The sequence below is a fragment of the Cyanistes caeruleus genome, chromosome 4, assembly GCF_971803275.1.
Source record: "Cyanistes caeruleus chromosome 4, bCyaCae1.hap1.1, whole genome shotgun sequence".
NCBI lineage: Eukaryota > Metazoa > Chordata > Aves > Passeriformes > Paridae > Cyanistes > Cyanistes caeruleus.
This window is the reverse complement of record NC_141704.1, coordinates 25911853-25929225: the sequence shown is the minus strand read 5'-3', so window position 1 is coordinate 25929225 and position 17373 is coordinate 25911853. Positions and strand designations below refer to the sequence as shown.

Genomic DNA, 17373 nt, shown 5'->3' with positions numbered 1-17373 from the left:
ATATAAAAAGCTGAAATGCAATGCTGATTTTATTTGGTATTATTGGTACTCATTGGAAATCCACCTCCTGATGGGGCATACTTATTTTTAAATAAATATCATGTATTTCAGAGAACATGCACAGCAGGGAGTCACAGCAATCTCTCTCTTGGTAACATTTGCTAAATAGGCTGTAGGCACACATCCATGGCTTATTCATGGTCATATTTTATTTACTTTGTTTTCAGTTTTGCCTATTCCTCATCCTAAGGTTTTTTTAATTGCTCATATTCTTTTTGTCACTTGTAATTTTCCAGGTCAGGCACCTCTTACTGTACGCAAAGAGGCTGCAAATAGGATATACTTACAAGTATAGAAACATTATTTCGTGGCTAACACAAGTAAAATGATTACAGGCTGGACTTCCCTGGCCTTCTCAGAGGTGATGAGAGCTCCTTCTCTTCAGATCCCTAGGTTTTCCTTTAAGATTTTGTACCTTCTAAAGTTCATATTTTTCCTCTTGAACTTGACTCCTTGAAATGCTAACAACCTGTCTCACCATCCCTGTGTCTACAGTTTTAACTTCCTTATCTTTTCTGCTGCTCTATGTCTCTTCTGAGTTCTCTTTCTCACAGCTTCACAGTTTCCTTGACAGCCTAAGCCAAGGATATGGCTGGGCAGTGTCCAAGATGTGCCTCTGATTACAGAGTCCTGAATCCCTCAGACAGGTGGGATTCAGACTTCACCATGTCTCTCTTCATTTTGGAGAATCTGGCCTTTTCCAGGACCATCTCATGAAGAGCTCTGGAGGTTTCCCTGGGCAGGTTAAAAGATATATGCTAATGTCCAACCAGTTATTTTCTGAACTTGCAGTATTTTGCTTTATTATTCACTGCTGACTCTCTTGGACCCTTTTGCTTATTCTGTAATATGATTCAAATCCAAAGTTTCCCAAGTATTCCTCCCCCAAACAAAGCAGTTGCATGTCTTATGCTCATTTATCACTGATGAAAGAGAGCATATGGCTACCCAAATATTCACCTCGTCTCTGCAGTTTATAAGCCTACCGTTTCCTTTGCCTTTTGCTAGAAAGGAGAATTCTGTGCAGTTCCCAGACTTCTTGGGCTGCTTCTATATCTTGTTTCTCTCTGTGGGGTGGAAGATGGCTATGCTGGGATTCAATGATATTGCAGTATGTCTTTTAATCAAGCTGAGGTACCACCTTTAGCTGCCAAATACAAAATCACATGTAGCTCTGCAGAGGCCTTTGTAAATCTGTGTGGGAGCCCTGAACTAACAGGGTTAGAGCTGATTTGGTGCCTTGCATGGGCCTCCAGGTGCAGCTCTAACCTAATGCAGAGGGACTTGCTCTCTGCTCTCTCTCAGTGGAGATAATGTAGATCTTAGACAACAACAAAATTAGCATGAGTTTTACTCTTTATCTCTCAACAGTTTTTGTAGCAGGACTCAGACTGTAAACAAATTTTAGGTAAGAAAACAGCATTTTAAGGTCTGTATGTAAGATTTGGGAAGGAAATATTTTGTATCAGGGTATTTAGGACATGCATCTTTGTGGCGTGTCTGTAAAGTGTCATTCAGCACATTGGAACAATTTGCCTTAGAGATTTCTTTACAGAAAAAAAGCATCTTACACATTTATTTGTAGACATTCAGCTTCCAAGAATCTCTAGCTCTGATCCACCAGAGACAGGTATTTTAAAGGAAAATAGGGAAAAAGGAACATGTATTTTCCTGATTTTTACTTGAAAGACACAATGCAGAACTAAATTGTATTTACCCCACATTTAACTGAAATGGCACTTTCCTGACATATGTAATAGTCTATAGCTATATGGTGTTAGGAACTGTTCTGTGAATTTCTTTTCATGTTTCCATGTTTTCCTGATAATGAATTTACTCCAAGGGACACATCAATTTTGCAAGCCAAAGAAAAAAAAAAGTACTAACTCCTTCTTCAGCACATACTATAAAAATGGGAGAAATTGTGTTTCAATAATAAAGATTTTCCACTGTAAATGGGCCACACTGCCAGTACTGGTAAATGCTTGACAATCATGTTAATCACCATGAAAGGAGAGCCTTATGCAACCAGACACTGTGCTCTGGAAGTGCTTGGGCATGCATTCCACTCCGAGATGAATTTGTAGTTGAAGAACGGCTGGTTGCTACAAGTCATCAGTGTACACTGTCCATTTGGAGCGGTGAATTCAGACCTATTCAGCTCCAATGAATCCTGACAAGCAGAAATGGAGGCATATTCTATTTTCTGAAATGTCTTCTCTCATTACACATTGGTGCTCCTTTGACAGCTTCTCTTCCTGCTGTCATAGCTTCTTCTGTCATCCAGCTTCCAATGGACTCAAAACAAAACTCTGAATTTTTATTAACTACTGACTGCTGATATTCAGGGGTTCTGTACTCATTATCAATGCAGAGTTCTCATACTTCCTTTCTTTATACAATGTCAGCACAGATGCAACTTTTGCAGTAGTGCATTTCTCTGGCTTTTCACAGGCATTATTATATGTTGAGGTGCTGCCCAGAGTTCATATGTATCAGATGAACATCGCTGTCAAAAGATGCAAAAGCATTTCAGCAGAAGACATTTGAAGTGCTACACCCCATCTGAGAATGACTGACATCAATCATATCTCTGTTTTTAAAAAAAATAGCATATAAAAGTTTAGTTCATTAAAAAAGTAAAAAAAAAAAAAAAAAAAGTGTGTTTTTCATACCAGTCTCCTCAGGCATTGTAGTATTTTTTCTAAATTTGATAATATGATTTGAAGGTGTATTTGACAGGGACTATTTATTTCACATGCTATTCTGGCAGCCATATAATATATGAAAATACTAAGGTAGAATAACACAATAAGATATAAAAATTACTATTTAGCTGAGTCATCCTACCATTTTCCAAGTGAGATTATGAGACAGTTTCAGAAACATTGTAGTTGTCCTAGTGATTTCCAGCTTTGCTGCTATAAATAGTCAGAGAATTTTCTTAAAGTCAGGGACTAGATAATTACTGACTTTATCTTTGAATTCCCTCACTACTTTCTTAAATTTCTTTGTTGAAGGACTGGCTTGATCAGATCTTTCCTTTCCTGATTGTCCTCCTGCTCCTTCTTCAGCAATTGCTGTAGCTGTTGTTTCCATCCCTATCTCACCCCGGTGCTCTCAGGTGCAGTTTGTGCTCCTGCCTCATCACAGTCCCTTGAGAGTTCTGAGCTGTGCCTGGAGGGGCACAGACCATGCCCCAGCACAGGGCTGGAGGCTGCTGCTTTTCACTGAGGTAGGCAAGGCCCCCTTCTAGCAGGTGACAGGTCAATTTGTCAGGGTTGATCAGGCTGTTCAGGTGTTAAGTCCTAGGTGATGGGAGGTGATAACCACCCTAGGAACCTGCCCAAATCCTCCCACACACTCTGCCACCCACAGACTGCCCACTTCAGGATACATTTCAATATCTTCTCACTCAGAATTTGTTTTGTCATACACCAGGATTACACCATATTCCACAAACCCTGTAATATGCTAGCAGTATGAAATAATAGTATTGAAAATGCATGTAAGCATGAATAAGGATCATGGGAGCCTGCATGAAAAACCCATCCATGTAAATCCTGAGTAGAGGGAGGGAGATGTGTTCACTCATCATCTCCACATGATAGCTCCCCCAACACAGCAAGGCTGTCAGCATAAGGGCAAAGCACAGGACCATTGCTCATGCTAATATGTTCCCAAACTCAGCAAGATAAAGAGATAAGCACTGCAGCTGACAAACTCCATGTACATTCTACTGGATAATTACCTATAGTGTGCTTCATACAAAACTGCCATTGTCTCACCTCGTGTTGGGTATCAAAAAGGACTGTGGAGGATTGACTTTGACTGGATGCCAAGTGCCCACCAAGATATTCTACCACTCTTCCTATTTAGCTGGACAGAATAGAGAAAATAAGATGGGAAACAACTCATAGGTTGAGATAAAGCAGTATACTAAAGGGAAATGTTGCATGCAGAAGCAAAGGAAAAGCCCTAAAGATTTTATTCTGTACTTCCCAGCAGCATGGGTTGTCCAGCCACTCTGTGGGAAGCAGGGCTTCAGCAGGTGTAGTGGTTGCTGAAGAAGGCAAATATTGTAAATCATGAATGCCCCCTTTTTCTTCCTCCTTTTCTATGCATTTATATCTGAGTCAGCATCTTATGGTGTGGAATATATCCCTTTGGTCAATTTGGGTTAGCTGTCCTAGTTGTGTCCCCTCCCAGTGTCTTGCCCATCTTTCTGGTGGGTGGATGGAAAGCTGGGGAGACTGCGCTGATGCTGTGCCAGTGCTGCTCAGCTGCAGCCAAAACACCGGTGTGGTATCAGCACCTTTCCGGCTACCAGTGCACAGCACAGCACCGTGGGGGCTGCTCTGGGGAAATGAACTTTGTCTCAGTCAGACTCAATCCACCAAAGATGACAGGAGAGGCCCCATGGAGACAGGATCCCACACTGGAGCAGGTTTGCTGGCAGGACTTGTGATCCTGTGGGGCACCCATGCTGGAGCGGCTTGTGAGGAACTGCAGCTTGTGGGAAGGACAGCACATTGGAGAACTTCATGGAGGACTGTCTCCCATGGGAGAAACACTATGCTGGAGCAGGGGAGCCCTCTCTCTGGATAGGAATGAGCAGCAGAAACATGTGATGAGCTGACCACAGTCCCCATTCCCTACCCCTTTGCACCTCTGCAGGGGAGCAGGTAGAGAACTGGGAATGAAGCTGAGCCTGAGAAGGAGGAATGGGAGGGGGAAAGGTATTTTTAAGTTTTTTTGTTTGTTTGGTTGGTTTTTTTTACTTCTATTATTCTTCTCTGATTTGATTGGTAATAAGTTCAATTAATTCCCTAAGTCAAATCTGTTTTGCCTGTGACAGTAATCAATGGATGATTTTCCCCTGTCCTTATTCTGACCCAGGAGCCTTTAATTCTTTTTCTCTCCCCTGTTCAGCTGGAGAGGAATGACAGCATGCCTTTGGCAGGCACTTGGCATTCCACCAAGGTCAAACCACCATGCATGTTAAACTGATTTTTATGGATGCCAAACATTGCCACATATTTCTATTACTTGTCACCCCTGTACTGATGCTTCAGATCTAGTCCATGGTTGACATTTAACCATAGGAAATACTGTGATTGGGAACTAATCACCAGAAAATCTACAGAGTATGTTCAAAGATATTGCTATATCCTTTGTGAATTAAGAAGCAAGCGAGGACAGGAAGGATTAGAGAAATAAACACTCTTAGATGTGGCCTGATTTTTCAAGGATTTGAACATTTGATTCTCCATTTGGCTTCAGTAGGAATCAAGGTTATTCAAATCAGAGTGGAAGTCAATCCAGCAGAAACTAGACTGCAACAGTCAGTATTTGTGGCTGATTACTTCCCAAATCATGTTACAGAGAAAAACAGTATTTTAAAATGAGTCATCTTTCATATTGAAGAAAACGCTCAATGCATTTTTTGTGAAAAATTGGGAGTTTTCAGTCTCACTAAAATAAAAACTTTTACAGAAGGTCCTTCTGAAGTATGATTAATAGAAACAAAATTTGTTCATACAAAAATGCTAATTATTTCTGGCTATTGAGTTACATAAAACAGTGGAATATCTTATAATGCTTAGACTATGACAACTGGAAAGCAAAGTTAAAGTGTGGAACTGATCAGGGAGATTTCCTGAAAAAAAGGCATTGAAAAAGTATTCTAGGATTTTTGGAGGTTTGGGGTCACAGGTTGCTCTGCACCAGCTGTGGTAGGGGAGATGCAAAGAGAGGCAGTACAGGATCCTTCCTGCATCTTGATGATAAAAGGTTGACAACAAGTAGCCACTTGTTTCAATGACTGCTTCAATCAAACAGAATGAGAAGAGGTAGAGAGTAAGTACATAAATATGCCTTTTGAATGCTGGGCACTCTGTGTAGGTGATTGAGTCCTTGCAAAGGTACCTGTGGTCTCTTTGCTGTTCCCCTGTGCTGCTTTCAAATCCTCAGGACTGGAATGATACTGAGCCTGCTTCCTGATGGTGATATCAGGAGGATCTTCAAGAGCTTTCTGCTTTGTTTTTCTGCCATGAGTTCTGTTAGCATTCTAGCCTGGGTTACCCTAGATGAAATAACACAGTGCCATTGTAAATGCTTGTTATGCTCTGGCTCTGCAGTAACTGAGCTACCAATTATTGATAGTTTAGAAATCAGTATGGACTACCAGAATGCAGTTTAAAAGAGTGCTATCAGCCCCTAACAGGCCATTTTTAACTGTAGAAGTCCAAAGGATTTACAGGAACTGAGAATGTGATATTGTTGATGGGACATTCTGAGTTTCTGTTCTCCTTGCCTGTTCTGTGTAATGATTGTTGTGTTAGTCTGCTTGTGTATGGTGAGAAAAACCAGATTACTTTTACTGTAGCTCTAAGCTATGTTGCAGGCAGACAGGAGTGTTTTCTTGAAGAAGCAAATGGCTGTAATAAACAAGGAAATATAGATAAGGCTAATCATGATAGCTTCCATCAGATCTGTCCATCCTGCAGTTGCTGCCTGATTTATCAGAACAGCATGGATGTTTCTATTTCCCTCAGGCATCTGGATTGCAAAGTAGCTGGTGAGTAATAATAGATTTTGAAAGTTTTAGTTAATTTTAGAACTGGAGAATTCCAGCTATCAACATTTTGGAAAAGTAAATTGTTTTCCTGGATAATACTGGGAAAGTTTATTCAAATAATAAGAATGTCTAAACATTGATTGTTTTTCCATATAGGTTTCAGTGACACAATTATTCCCATCTAAGAGATTTTTATAGTAATTTTTTATTGATCATAATATTTTTTTATATGTCCATTGCTTTTCACTTAATCCAGGAGTTCTTAAATATTTAAATTAAGTAGAGATGAGTCCAATACAGCTTATGATGTATAGTAGTTTCCTTTGTTTAGAAGATCTAAGTTTAACTTAAACTTCATTGTGCAGTTTATCACTCAATTTAATTTTATATTTATCCCTCATATAATGTCTTTTTTTAACTTCATTATTCATTGGATAATGACATTTTTCATTACTTTCCATTATATACATTTCTTTAATAAAAAATTCTGATGTTTGTAAAGGCATTATTATTCAGTATTCCAGATCAAAGCATCCCTTAATTAAGAAATCATAAAGATATACTGACAAAGGCTTGCTTTCTTAATCCATCTCATTGTATTTATATTTTAGTGCAGGAACCAATATTTCATTCTTTTCTCTGGGAAGAGTGAGAATGGGATGAAGGAATCAGTGTTATTCAATCCAGATTATATATTTTGTTTATCAATATTGTGTCTGCAGAATTGGATGTAGATAAAAGCAGTTGTGTTTTGATTTATATAAAAGTTTAAAATAACAAAAAAAGCCACTGATCTATTTAAGAGAATGCTAAGATAGATAGGCAATTTGTCACAGCTTTAACTTATATTGCTGGGGAAACTTGGAAAAAATTTTGCTTTTTTTCCAGAATCAGATTTTTCTCACAGTCAATGAACTGCAGCATAATTACTTGCCGTCCATTGATATGTAACAAGTATACTTTAATCTTGGTGTATATAGGAAATAGCAAGTCCATCTACCTCCCACCTGCAGCCTGAAGAAGTTCCTTACTATATTTTTCCAGCATTCCATCCTGAAGTTTTCCAGTGAAAGGAAGTGACTGAGATGAGGTTATCCTCCAAGTGACTATTCAGCCCTGTTAGTGGTGATTTAGAAAATGAGAATTAGGGACATTATCACAGGAAGATAGCTAACAGCAGCAGTATTTTAGGATTTTTTTTTTTTTTAATACCAGGGAGACGAGAAGCTATGATCATCTTAGTAAAGACTATGAAATCTAGAAATCTCCCTAGAAAATGAATTCTTACATTTTTTTCAGACAGGGATTTACTGCACATCTTGAAGGGTTTACATAAAGAGAACCTCAGGTGTGCCCATTTCTATGAAAAAAATTTGACAAGTGCTTTGATATGTACATTCAGATGAATCCCAGTTCTTGCTTTTCTTCACAGGTGCAGTACTTATGCTAGATAACCAAGGGGTTAAATAATATTTTAAATGTGTCTCTCTGTTCTTTTACAGAGATTATCTGTAAAATTACCTAATTTTGCCATATGCTGCATTTTATTCTATTGATTGCAGCAAGAGCACTCTTTTTTCTCTCAATGGATTTTTGAGGAGGACCCTTAACAGTGGCGTTAATGGCTTGCAGCTTGGAGAAATATTCTCATCCCAAGGGCACTGGATATTACAGCAATTGACACAGAGGTGCTAGCATCAGCAACCCTGTGGTTCTCACTTTCACAGCTAGTGGCATTGATGGCCAGCTTAGAGGGGGCTGGAAAATATCAAGTGAGGAGCCTGGGGAACGAAAGGAAGCTTTTCTTTTCTTTTCTTTTTTTCTTTTCTTTTTTTTTTTTTTACTTTGTCTGTTTTTGTTTGTTGTTATTTTTTTGCTTTAGATTGATGCATTTTAAGTCACTCCTCACTGAAATCTGGGAAAAATTCCTAGCAGGAAAACTCACAAGAGAAAAAGTAAAATTGTGGAATTAACCAAACAAAAATTCCTGCTGGGGATGAGGTTAATCTAAAAAAAATATTTAACCATTAACCGTTAATAAAAAAAAATTAACCATTTTTGTTCTCCATTTCAAACTGTTAACCCAAACCAAAAAGGAATTTACTTTGCTCAAGAATGTATCTTTGAAGAGTAAGAGAATTAATGTTTCCAGTTTGTTTTTTGTAATTCTGTATAAAAAGCAGGAAGAGTCAGTAATGAAGTTATTCTTGATTCTTCAGTAAGTAAAGGCTTCTGTTGTTTCTTCTCACTCTTCCTATATATACCACAATTTTTATGAAATAGTGACAAATCATGGACAGCAATGATAGATTCACCTGTAGGCCAGATGGATTAGAGGCCTGGGACACAAACTAAGGCAGCATAGGGAAGTCAAAAACGGAAAAGTGATTAAAGATCACCCTCAAGATTAAAACTGGATTTGCAAAATTTTACTCTGCCGGTCATCTGGATTGGGTGATAATTATTATTATATTTTTTCCTTAATAGGTGGTAGATTGTATTCAAATCTTCTGATTTTTACATTAGTAGTCAAAATCAGGGCTAATGATGCACATTTTCCATCACTGAAGCATGTGAGATAGATTTTCAGTTAGGAATCATCTCTAAATACTTTTTTTGTCCATAATTTCTTTATCAGTTAATCATATAAATTATTTCGTGTTCTGTGGTGCAAGAGTATAAAAAATATTAAATTATTAGTTATTCTAACAATCAAAGAAGAAAAATATGAATACCTGCCTACAAGTAATGGCTCCAGTTTCCCTTACACTTTCTTGAAGTTAGTGTGTCCTGAAAATCAAAATATGATTTTGGTTAAACTCCTGAGTTTGGCAGTATCAAGCTGGACTGCTGTGTTCATGGAATGAATGGAATGATGGTAGGAATGATGGAAATCTGTGTCTGCCATCTTACCACAGTGTCAGCAGTGCAAGAGTACTGCAGCCTTGGACTCAGAGTAGGGCAGGGGACTTGTGGCAAGACTTCTAGAGCTGAATGAAGGACCTGCAATGGCTTGAGAAAAAGCATGAATAACTAGGTATGTTTAGATGCAGATACTGACAGCTGAGTTACAAAAGCTTTTGGAGAATTAAGGGCAAGTATCTTAAATTTTCAATAGATGGAGTAGAGATTAAGACAGTTTTTATTTCTCCTCTGAGTGATTAGAAAATTTTATTAGATTAGTAAGCTATTTTCTTCATAGTGATTTCATTTAAAATATTAAGGAAGAAAAATATTCCCTATGTTAACTTTGGTTATTAATTAATATGCAGTACTGGATATTGCTTATGTGTTTTTTGCACACTGGCTTTTCTGAAGTGAAGAACAAGGCAGGTACACCGTAGTCTGGAATTATTTTTTTTCTCTGTAACATCAAAATTCATACATGAGCCAAACTTTTATGTGGCTCCACTGCCTAAGGAAACGTGATGTGCATATTGACTGGTGGATCAGCAACCATTAGTGCCACTAGCAATAAACTACCATGAAAAGAAGCACACTTAAACTGTCAGCATGCTGGCAATGGAGAGCCTTTACTTTGCAAGATAAAGTTTTCCAAACGTGCTTTTCTGATGAGCAATTCTTTAAAATTTTGTGAAACCTTTTTAGCATTCAAGAACTTTTACATTTGTGCTATTCAGACCAAGTAATGCCGTAGATGTTTCCTTTCCTTAGGTAATTTGCCTTGGAAATTATGTTGAGTTGCAGTTGCCTTAACCTTCCTGGAGCCAGATGTTTCTAAGGTGAGCTACAAAATGACACAGCACTCCTCACCCCGGAGCATGGCAAATCTACAAAGCAGGACTCTGGCACATCCTAGCAATTGCTCAGGACCCCTGCATGTCCTTTTCTGTAGCCAAAAAGCAAAGGAGGGAGACGTGCAGGCAGCACTGAGAGGTGACACCACACGGGCCAAAGGAAGCAGAAACTCCCCCAGGGGCCCTAGGAGGCACTGAAGGCTCTCAGGCACACCATGACTCTCTAGGGAGAGTTTATTTATGTTCATTGATGTGACACAAGGTCCAATGGCTTTGCCTCACGATGCAAAACAAGGTTCAAAAACCACTTTTTGAACCAATGAAAAGCAGACAGATTAAGGAACTGGCAGCATCGTTATTATGGTGACCCTGAACTGGTTTTATGTTCTTGTAAAAGTCTGTAATCGCAGTCCAAATTTACACAGCAGCACTCATTGCGAAGCCTTTCAGTACATTTTGTCATTCTTGTTTCCTTACTTTGTACTGTTTTATATGGAAATATACTGTGACCAAATGTACAGTCTGACAAAACAGCCAGAATGACAAACAGATTTATCACAGAAAATTTTCTGTTGAGGTGGATGTGGTGTGCAGGTTCTGAATCATGTTTGCTGAGCAAGGAACTGTAGTGTCCAGGACATGGGGATCCTGTGGAGCAGAATAACCTTCTGCTGGAAGTTATCACAGCTCCTGGCTGCTGGGAAGCAGCATCTGTTGGAGCTCAACTCTTAGAGCTCAAGCCCCCAACAGATCATGTAAGTGGTATTACCCAGAGAGAAAAGGTCTTCTGGGGGCAGAAACATTAAAAAAGTAGTTTTTTAAAGATTTTTTATGCTCTTTCCATTAAATATTCCTCCATTAGCACTTTCTGAGCTTCCACTTCTTAACTTCACATGTTGAAAGCTTAACTTTCAGCTTCTCAACTTCACATGTTCCAAAGCTTGTTTCTTAGTCCTCAATATACCCTCACAGTGATTGTTCTGATCACATATTGCAAGTGGGATTGTAAATTCTTTCAGATAAAAAGTGAAAAAAAAAAATCTTGAGCAAAAGAAATCACATAGCCTGATTCTTACCTGGTCTGAAAGCTTGATTATTAAATTATAAAAATAAACTACTGAAATGGCTTTTTTCAATAAAAATGATGTTTTTATCTAAATGAAATTAAAAGTGTCAATCAAAAAGAGAAATTTATCAATTTCTCAACAATTTGGAGGAAGAAAACAGTCTATGATCATCTTAAAATCTGTCTTGGCAAAACAGCAGACTCGTCTACTTCACTGAAAAAACAATGTAGGAAAAAATATATTTGTTTTAGTCTTTGACAGAAAAATGTACATTTTATTTTTTTTCCAGAGGGAAAAAAATCTATTTCCAGCTAGCTTCAGCCAGCTTGCCTCTACTGAATAAAAAAACCTCAAAATGCTGAAATAAAATTAGGAAAATAGATGGGGAAGGATGGGGTTTCATGACGTATTCTGCAAATTTCTTGGAACACTATCTCTTAGAAAAATGCAGTGCTGCACCTTTTGCAATATCATGGGAGTTCACTTTGCACCAAAAAGAAATAGACTTGAAGCAGTTGTTTCCCCCTCTTAAACACCTCTTTTGTAGCAATTCTTTCTGTTTTTCCATACTTGATTCTTTGGAGCCCAAAAGCAGGAAGATGAGATAGTCTGAATTTTGATTAGGTGAGACTGGTTTGGAAGCTTGATCCAAGTATATATGCCACAGAACAGAGTGAAAAAAAGCATTGCAAAAATATCTTATTTTTTTTGAATGTCTGTGTTTGTATTAAGGTCAAGAACAACTCGAATTTGTTTCCATTTTTGCAGGTGAGGCTATTGAATTTTTTTAAATAATTGGTAAAGAAAGATAAGAGGTCGAGGGGGAAGGAGAGAGGCATTGGAGGGAAAGAAGGAAGAAGATATGTAAATGAAGTAGAAACATAAATGAACATTCATTTGTGACAAACAAACAAGCACAAGGCAATAATGGTGGAAGAGACAGAAGAGAACTTCCTAAATGATAGTAGACAAAAATGTGAAAAGGAAACTCAGTGGAGAAAAGTTAGAGAAAAGAGAGACATGAAAAAGCAACATGGAAATATAGCTTTCTGTTATAAATTCGGATTTAGTAGTTCTGTGCATCAGCCATAATTCAGTATCAATAGTTTTTGCCTCTATTAAGTTAGCTCACAGTCATGGATAAAATGGTAATGTGAGAAGGGGTGGGAAGACAGAAGAAAAATGTGTCTGTTCTAGAGTAATTGCAATCTGAAATTAAAAGGAAAGATAACATATGATACAGTCAAAAGAGGAAAACAAGGAAATGTTTAGACAGCAGCAACTGAAGATGTTGAACAGGTCTAACTTGGGTATTTCTAAATATGACAGAACAGGAGGATTTAAGTGGAAATGTGAAGGACAACAATGAAGTAGATTTAGGGTCAGCTATTGTAAGGTCTCTCAAGCATGAAGAGCAATAAGGAAGAAAGACTGAATACAAAACAAAAAAGGCAGCTGTGACTGAGTGTATAGCAGGTCGTGAATGATCTTGCAAATTTAGATGACTAAGTTATGCATGAGCTTGTAGAGAAGAAAATGCTAGTGGAAAATTAAAGGATTAAAAAGGCATAAAAATTAGGTTGAAATTTGATTTTTCCAGTGCTAATCTCAGTGGACAAAAGCAGTACAAAACTGACCACTGAGCAGACTCTACAGTTTGTCTAACCAAACCAAACCAAACCAAAACTATAAAAGGAATGATTAGGTTTCACAAAGACTTTCACTTAGGTAGTTGGAACGAGACCATCATAGAATGTTTCCATGTAGGAAGCAGCAGATAGACGTAACCTTGAAGCCAAGGCAAAATTAAGTCAAGAAAGGTGCCCTGGTTATGGTCCTGAATAAGAAATGAATAGCTGGGACTATCAGATACAGTATAATAGGAACATGGCTCATCTGAGCACCAGATGAATTAAACAAAATGGTCTTCAACAAAGTGATCAGAAGAAAACTTGCTCTCAATTACCTTGGTGATTTTTGTTTGGACCCCTGAGATAGTAGTTGATGGTAGGAGCAGAAGTTGTAACAAGTGAGAACTATGTAGGGACTTGCTGAAGGCGACTTTGAAATTCAGGTCTTTAGTTCATGGAATCAACTGCAGAAGACGACACTTAGACCCAGGAATCCCTTTCTGCTCTTTCATCATCAGAAGAGTGATGTTACTAAAGCTTTATCAAAGCAGCCACAGATTTTTTCCAGTAAGTGAGGCTCAGAACCACAAACATGAAATGATTTTAAGAACTGTGTTGAAACCTGTTCTGATGAATATTTCTGACAGCCCTAAAAGGCAATAAACATCTCTCTGTGGTGTGCAGTGAAGTTTTCTGGAGTATCACCAGAAAACTGATTTCTTGTTATTATTACGGTATGTCAGGAGTTCTGAGGCAAATAAACTTTTTAATCTATCTTGCCAAAATATTCTCAAGACAGAATTTGAGGACTTTACGTGGGCATTTCTGCAGCATGACAGAAATTAAAATTTATGTGTAGAAAAATGTGCTATGCATGTAAATCTGGGAAAATAAAGAGGAAAATGTAATATCTTACGGAGGTAGAAGCATCAATGGTGGCAATTTATAAACTTGTAGGTAAAATTATTTAGATATGTAAAATTATTTTACTGTTTCTTTTCTGGAATTCTAAATACCAAAGTAAATTTTAAATGGTAAAGTTCTGTGTATTTACAGAAAAAACCTAATTCACTGAACAAAACAGAAAATTAGTCACAGTTGAAGGTTTTTTAAAGAAGGTTTTACTGAACAGTTTTTACTAAAAATGTTCAAATATACCTTGCCATCTTATGTAAAGAAAACTGAAGGCATGTTGTTCTGAAACCTGTAGCTGGTGTTTTCATTCTTAAATGGGTATTCCAATCGATCGTGCATATGCGGAGTGAATATAATGATAAGTGTAAGCAACTGCTGTTTTGGTCAAACATAATCTTCTGTTAAAGTGGATAATTATCAACATTGTGGTCTAGATGCTACTGTAGGTTTCATTTTTCACTGTCACAATAATTTTCTTTGCCTAAGTAGACAAAGAAAATTCACTGCTTGTTTTCTAAAATCATTTATTCAAAAGCGGTAATTTTATGCTTCACACAATTATAGTACATCATCATGTAGTTGGAAAATAGTGGAAGGCAGGTATGAACTGATCATCCTGAGCAATTCTGCCATTCAATACCAAATATAGGTATTACAGAGATACAAATTCTGCATATTTGTAAAAAATATGGGCTATACCTTTGCGTCTTAGACTTTAAAAGAAATGTCTGATTTGCATTTGCCACTCTTCCTTTTCTATTTGTTTTCAATAGATTTTCATGTGCTTGGAATGATCCAGGATCGGTACATCACAGGCCTGAGGGCTCATAAGAGGAGAGGTACATGTCTACAGAACAGGACTGCCAAGACAGTGGGAGAACACACTCCTCAGGACCAATTCTTAAATCCAGTTGCTGCTGAAATGGCAGGATATAATTCCTTTAGGCATTTGACTGACAAAAAAAATCTCTTTAAAGAAGTTCAGATAATATTTTATCACTCACAGACCTTTTTCTTACCTTGGTTCAGGTTATCTACATGTGTATCTGTGCATACAGAGGACAATCCTATACACATTCTTCTGACTTTCTGCAGGTGCACAGCTATGGACTGGGAAAATTCTAGAGCAAAATAATTCAGAGTTACAGTTGTTTTGTTGCACCTCCCAGGAACAAATTGCTCTCAGATAGTGTACTAGGCCTCTTGTGTATAGATGCTGATCTCTGCTAATCTTTGTTCCCAGTCTCAAGGTTCTGGGGTCAGCTCTCCCACACTCAAAACCAAGTCTCCCAACTTACTGCATATCTAAACAGATCACTGACACATCAGGTAATGTTGCTCTTTTCCTTCTCTGATAAAGTCACATCATTGCATTGCATGGAAAATAAAATAAAGTAACTGCATTATCTATCATTATTACTTGTTACCTGATTTACTGCTTATAATTTACATGATTGTTTCTAGATAAATTAAATGAGTGATTAAAATGGCAAGTTAAGTGAACCTGTTGAAGGGATGCAATCATGGTTAATTAAAGAAGATAATTGGATTCATTGAAATAATATCTTTTTCTTTTCTAATGAAATGTTTTTCTTTTCTTTAGTTTTATTTTTCTTTCTGCTGATGGCAATACCTTGAGTAAATATTCTTGAAGATTGTTGTTTGTTTTTAAATTGAATAAACACTTGAATTGTGACAGGTAAACATATTAGTGTTCAATCCATCAGGAACTCTTGTCATTGAAAATACACAGTTATTTTAATGGTGATTTTTCAGTTCCTGAAACACATGGAAGCTCTTGGGACGCTGTATATAAACATCTGTAACAGCAATGACTACTGAGCCACGAACATTGCAATTCAAGATATTTCCTGAGTTCACATGGGTCACACAGTGCAAAGGACAACTACTGCTCCTGTGTCTTCTTGTGCAGTGAAAGTTTATCCCAAACATATCCAAATGTAGCTACATACCTCTTATTTCCATAGGAATTTCCTTTCATCCTAAAGGATACACAAAATGTACTAACATTAACTTTAAGGAGTCTGAAGGATGTTTGTTTATTTATGATGATAAGAGGTTCCAACAGTATTTCTGTAAAAAGGATGTTTTATGAAAATAACTGGAAATAGTTTATGTTTATATTTAAAAATTTATAAATATTCTGTGAAATGTTGTAAAACTGAAGGCATATTTTAAATTTGAAAATTTTAGGGATTACAGTTGTCCATTTCTTCATATTTAATTGTTCCAGTGAACTAATTTTAATTGTTTCTGATGCATCAGCCACCAAGTATCAAATTAAACAATACTATAGTAATTTAATTGTCCTCTGAAGAATTAATTTGTTGAATTGTTGAATTTGGACATGAAATCCAGTCTGTAAAGTGTGAAATAAAGTCATTTTAATCCTTCAAATCTCAAACTACTTAACTATGAACTTCCTGCTGATGACTTCACAGTACACAGTCACATGCATTATGCTGCCTGCTTTAAGACAAGCATTTCAAAAGAAACCTGCTAGCAAGTGAAATGAAATTCATTTTAGGGTTTGGGGCACAACAAAAAAAAAAGTTTTTATACCTGTTAGGCAAAAATACAATGATATTTTGATGCTGAAATTCTGCCATGTTGAAGAAGGAGGGAGCATTTGTCTTGGAGGCTGATTCAAAACACTTCAATCTGTTTTTCAGAGGGCCTGTTGGTTTCCTGTATTGAGGCATTCCCAAGGGTGATGCATTGGCACGTGCAGAGGAAAGGTGGTCAAAGAGCAAAAAGCTGTAATTTATTTCTTGTCTATCATCAGTTCACAGTTTCACACAGATAAAATGCATCTCTCACTGAGGTCAACAACAAAATCTCTGTAAAGGATGCATGTGTTTTTGTGTCTTTGTGAATGCAATTATATATGTGTGTATATAATTATGTGCACACACCACTAGGAAGAGCTCTGATCATATAAGTTAAAAAAAATTTAAAAATAGGAGGTATGAAGTCATGGTTTCTGCCCATGAAATCAGTGCTAAGTGACTGATTATGTGGCTTCATTCCAAGTATGTGTGAAGTTTGGGTAAGGTAGATTATGTGTATAAGAATAGCATTTACAAGTCCGATGTGTCGCATCTGTGTGTGTGTATGGAGGGCTAAAGCATTGCAAATACATTTCAGAGTGCTGCTGTGAGAAACTGCCAAGTGCCACCCCTGTTACAAGGGCTTCTTCTCTAAAAGCAAAGCCATGTACCTTTTTACACCTGATAGCAATCACAGTAGTGCTATGCAGTAGTGATCACAAGCGAAGCAATGGGAAACAACCCGATCTTCAAAGAGCTTGCCTTTATTTAGACACTTAATTTCAGTTAACT

At 37.4% G+C, this 17373-nt stretch overlaps 1 long non-coding RNA gene across 1 annotated transcript; it reads right to left on the bottom strand.

Annotated features, from left to right (window-relative positions):
* Positions 1 to 1482: 1482 nt before the first annotated feature.
* On the bottom strand, positions 1483 to 3285 carry LOC147653495 (uncharacterized). The gene is made up of 2 exons (XR_015286272.1): positions 2911 to 3285; positions 1483 to 2569 (listed from the first exon to the last, which is right to left on the bottom strand). It is a non-coding gene; the product is annotated as an uncharacterized LOC147653495 (long non-coding RNA).
* Positions 3286 to 17373: the final 14088 nt, after the last annotated feature.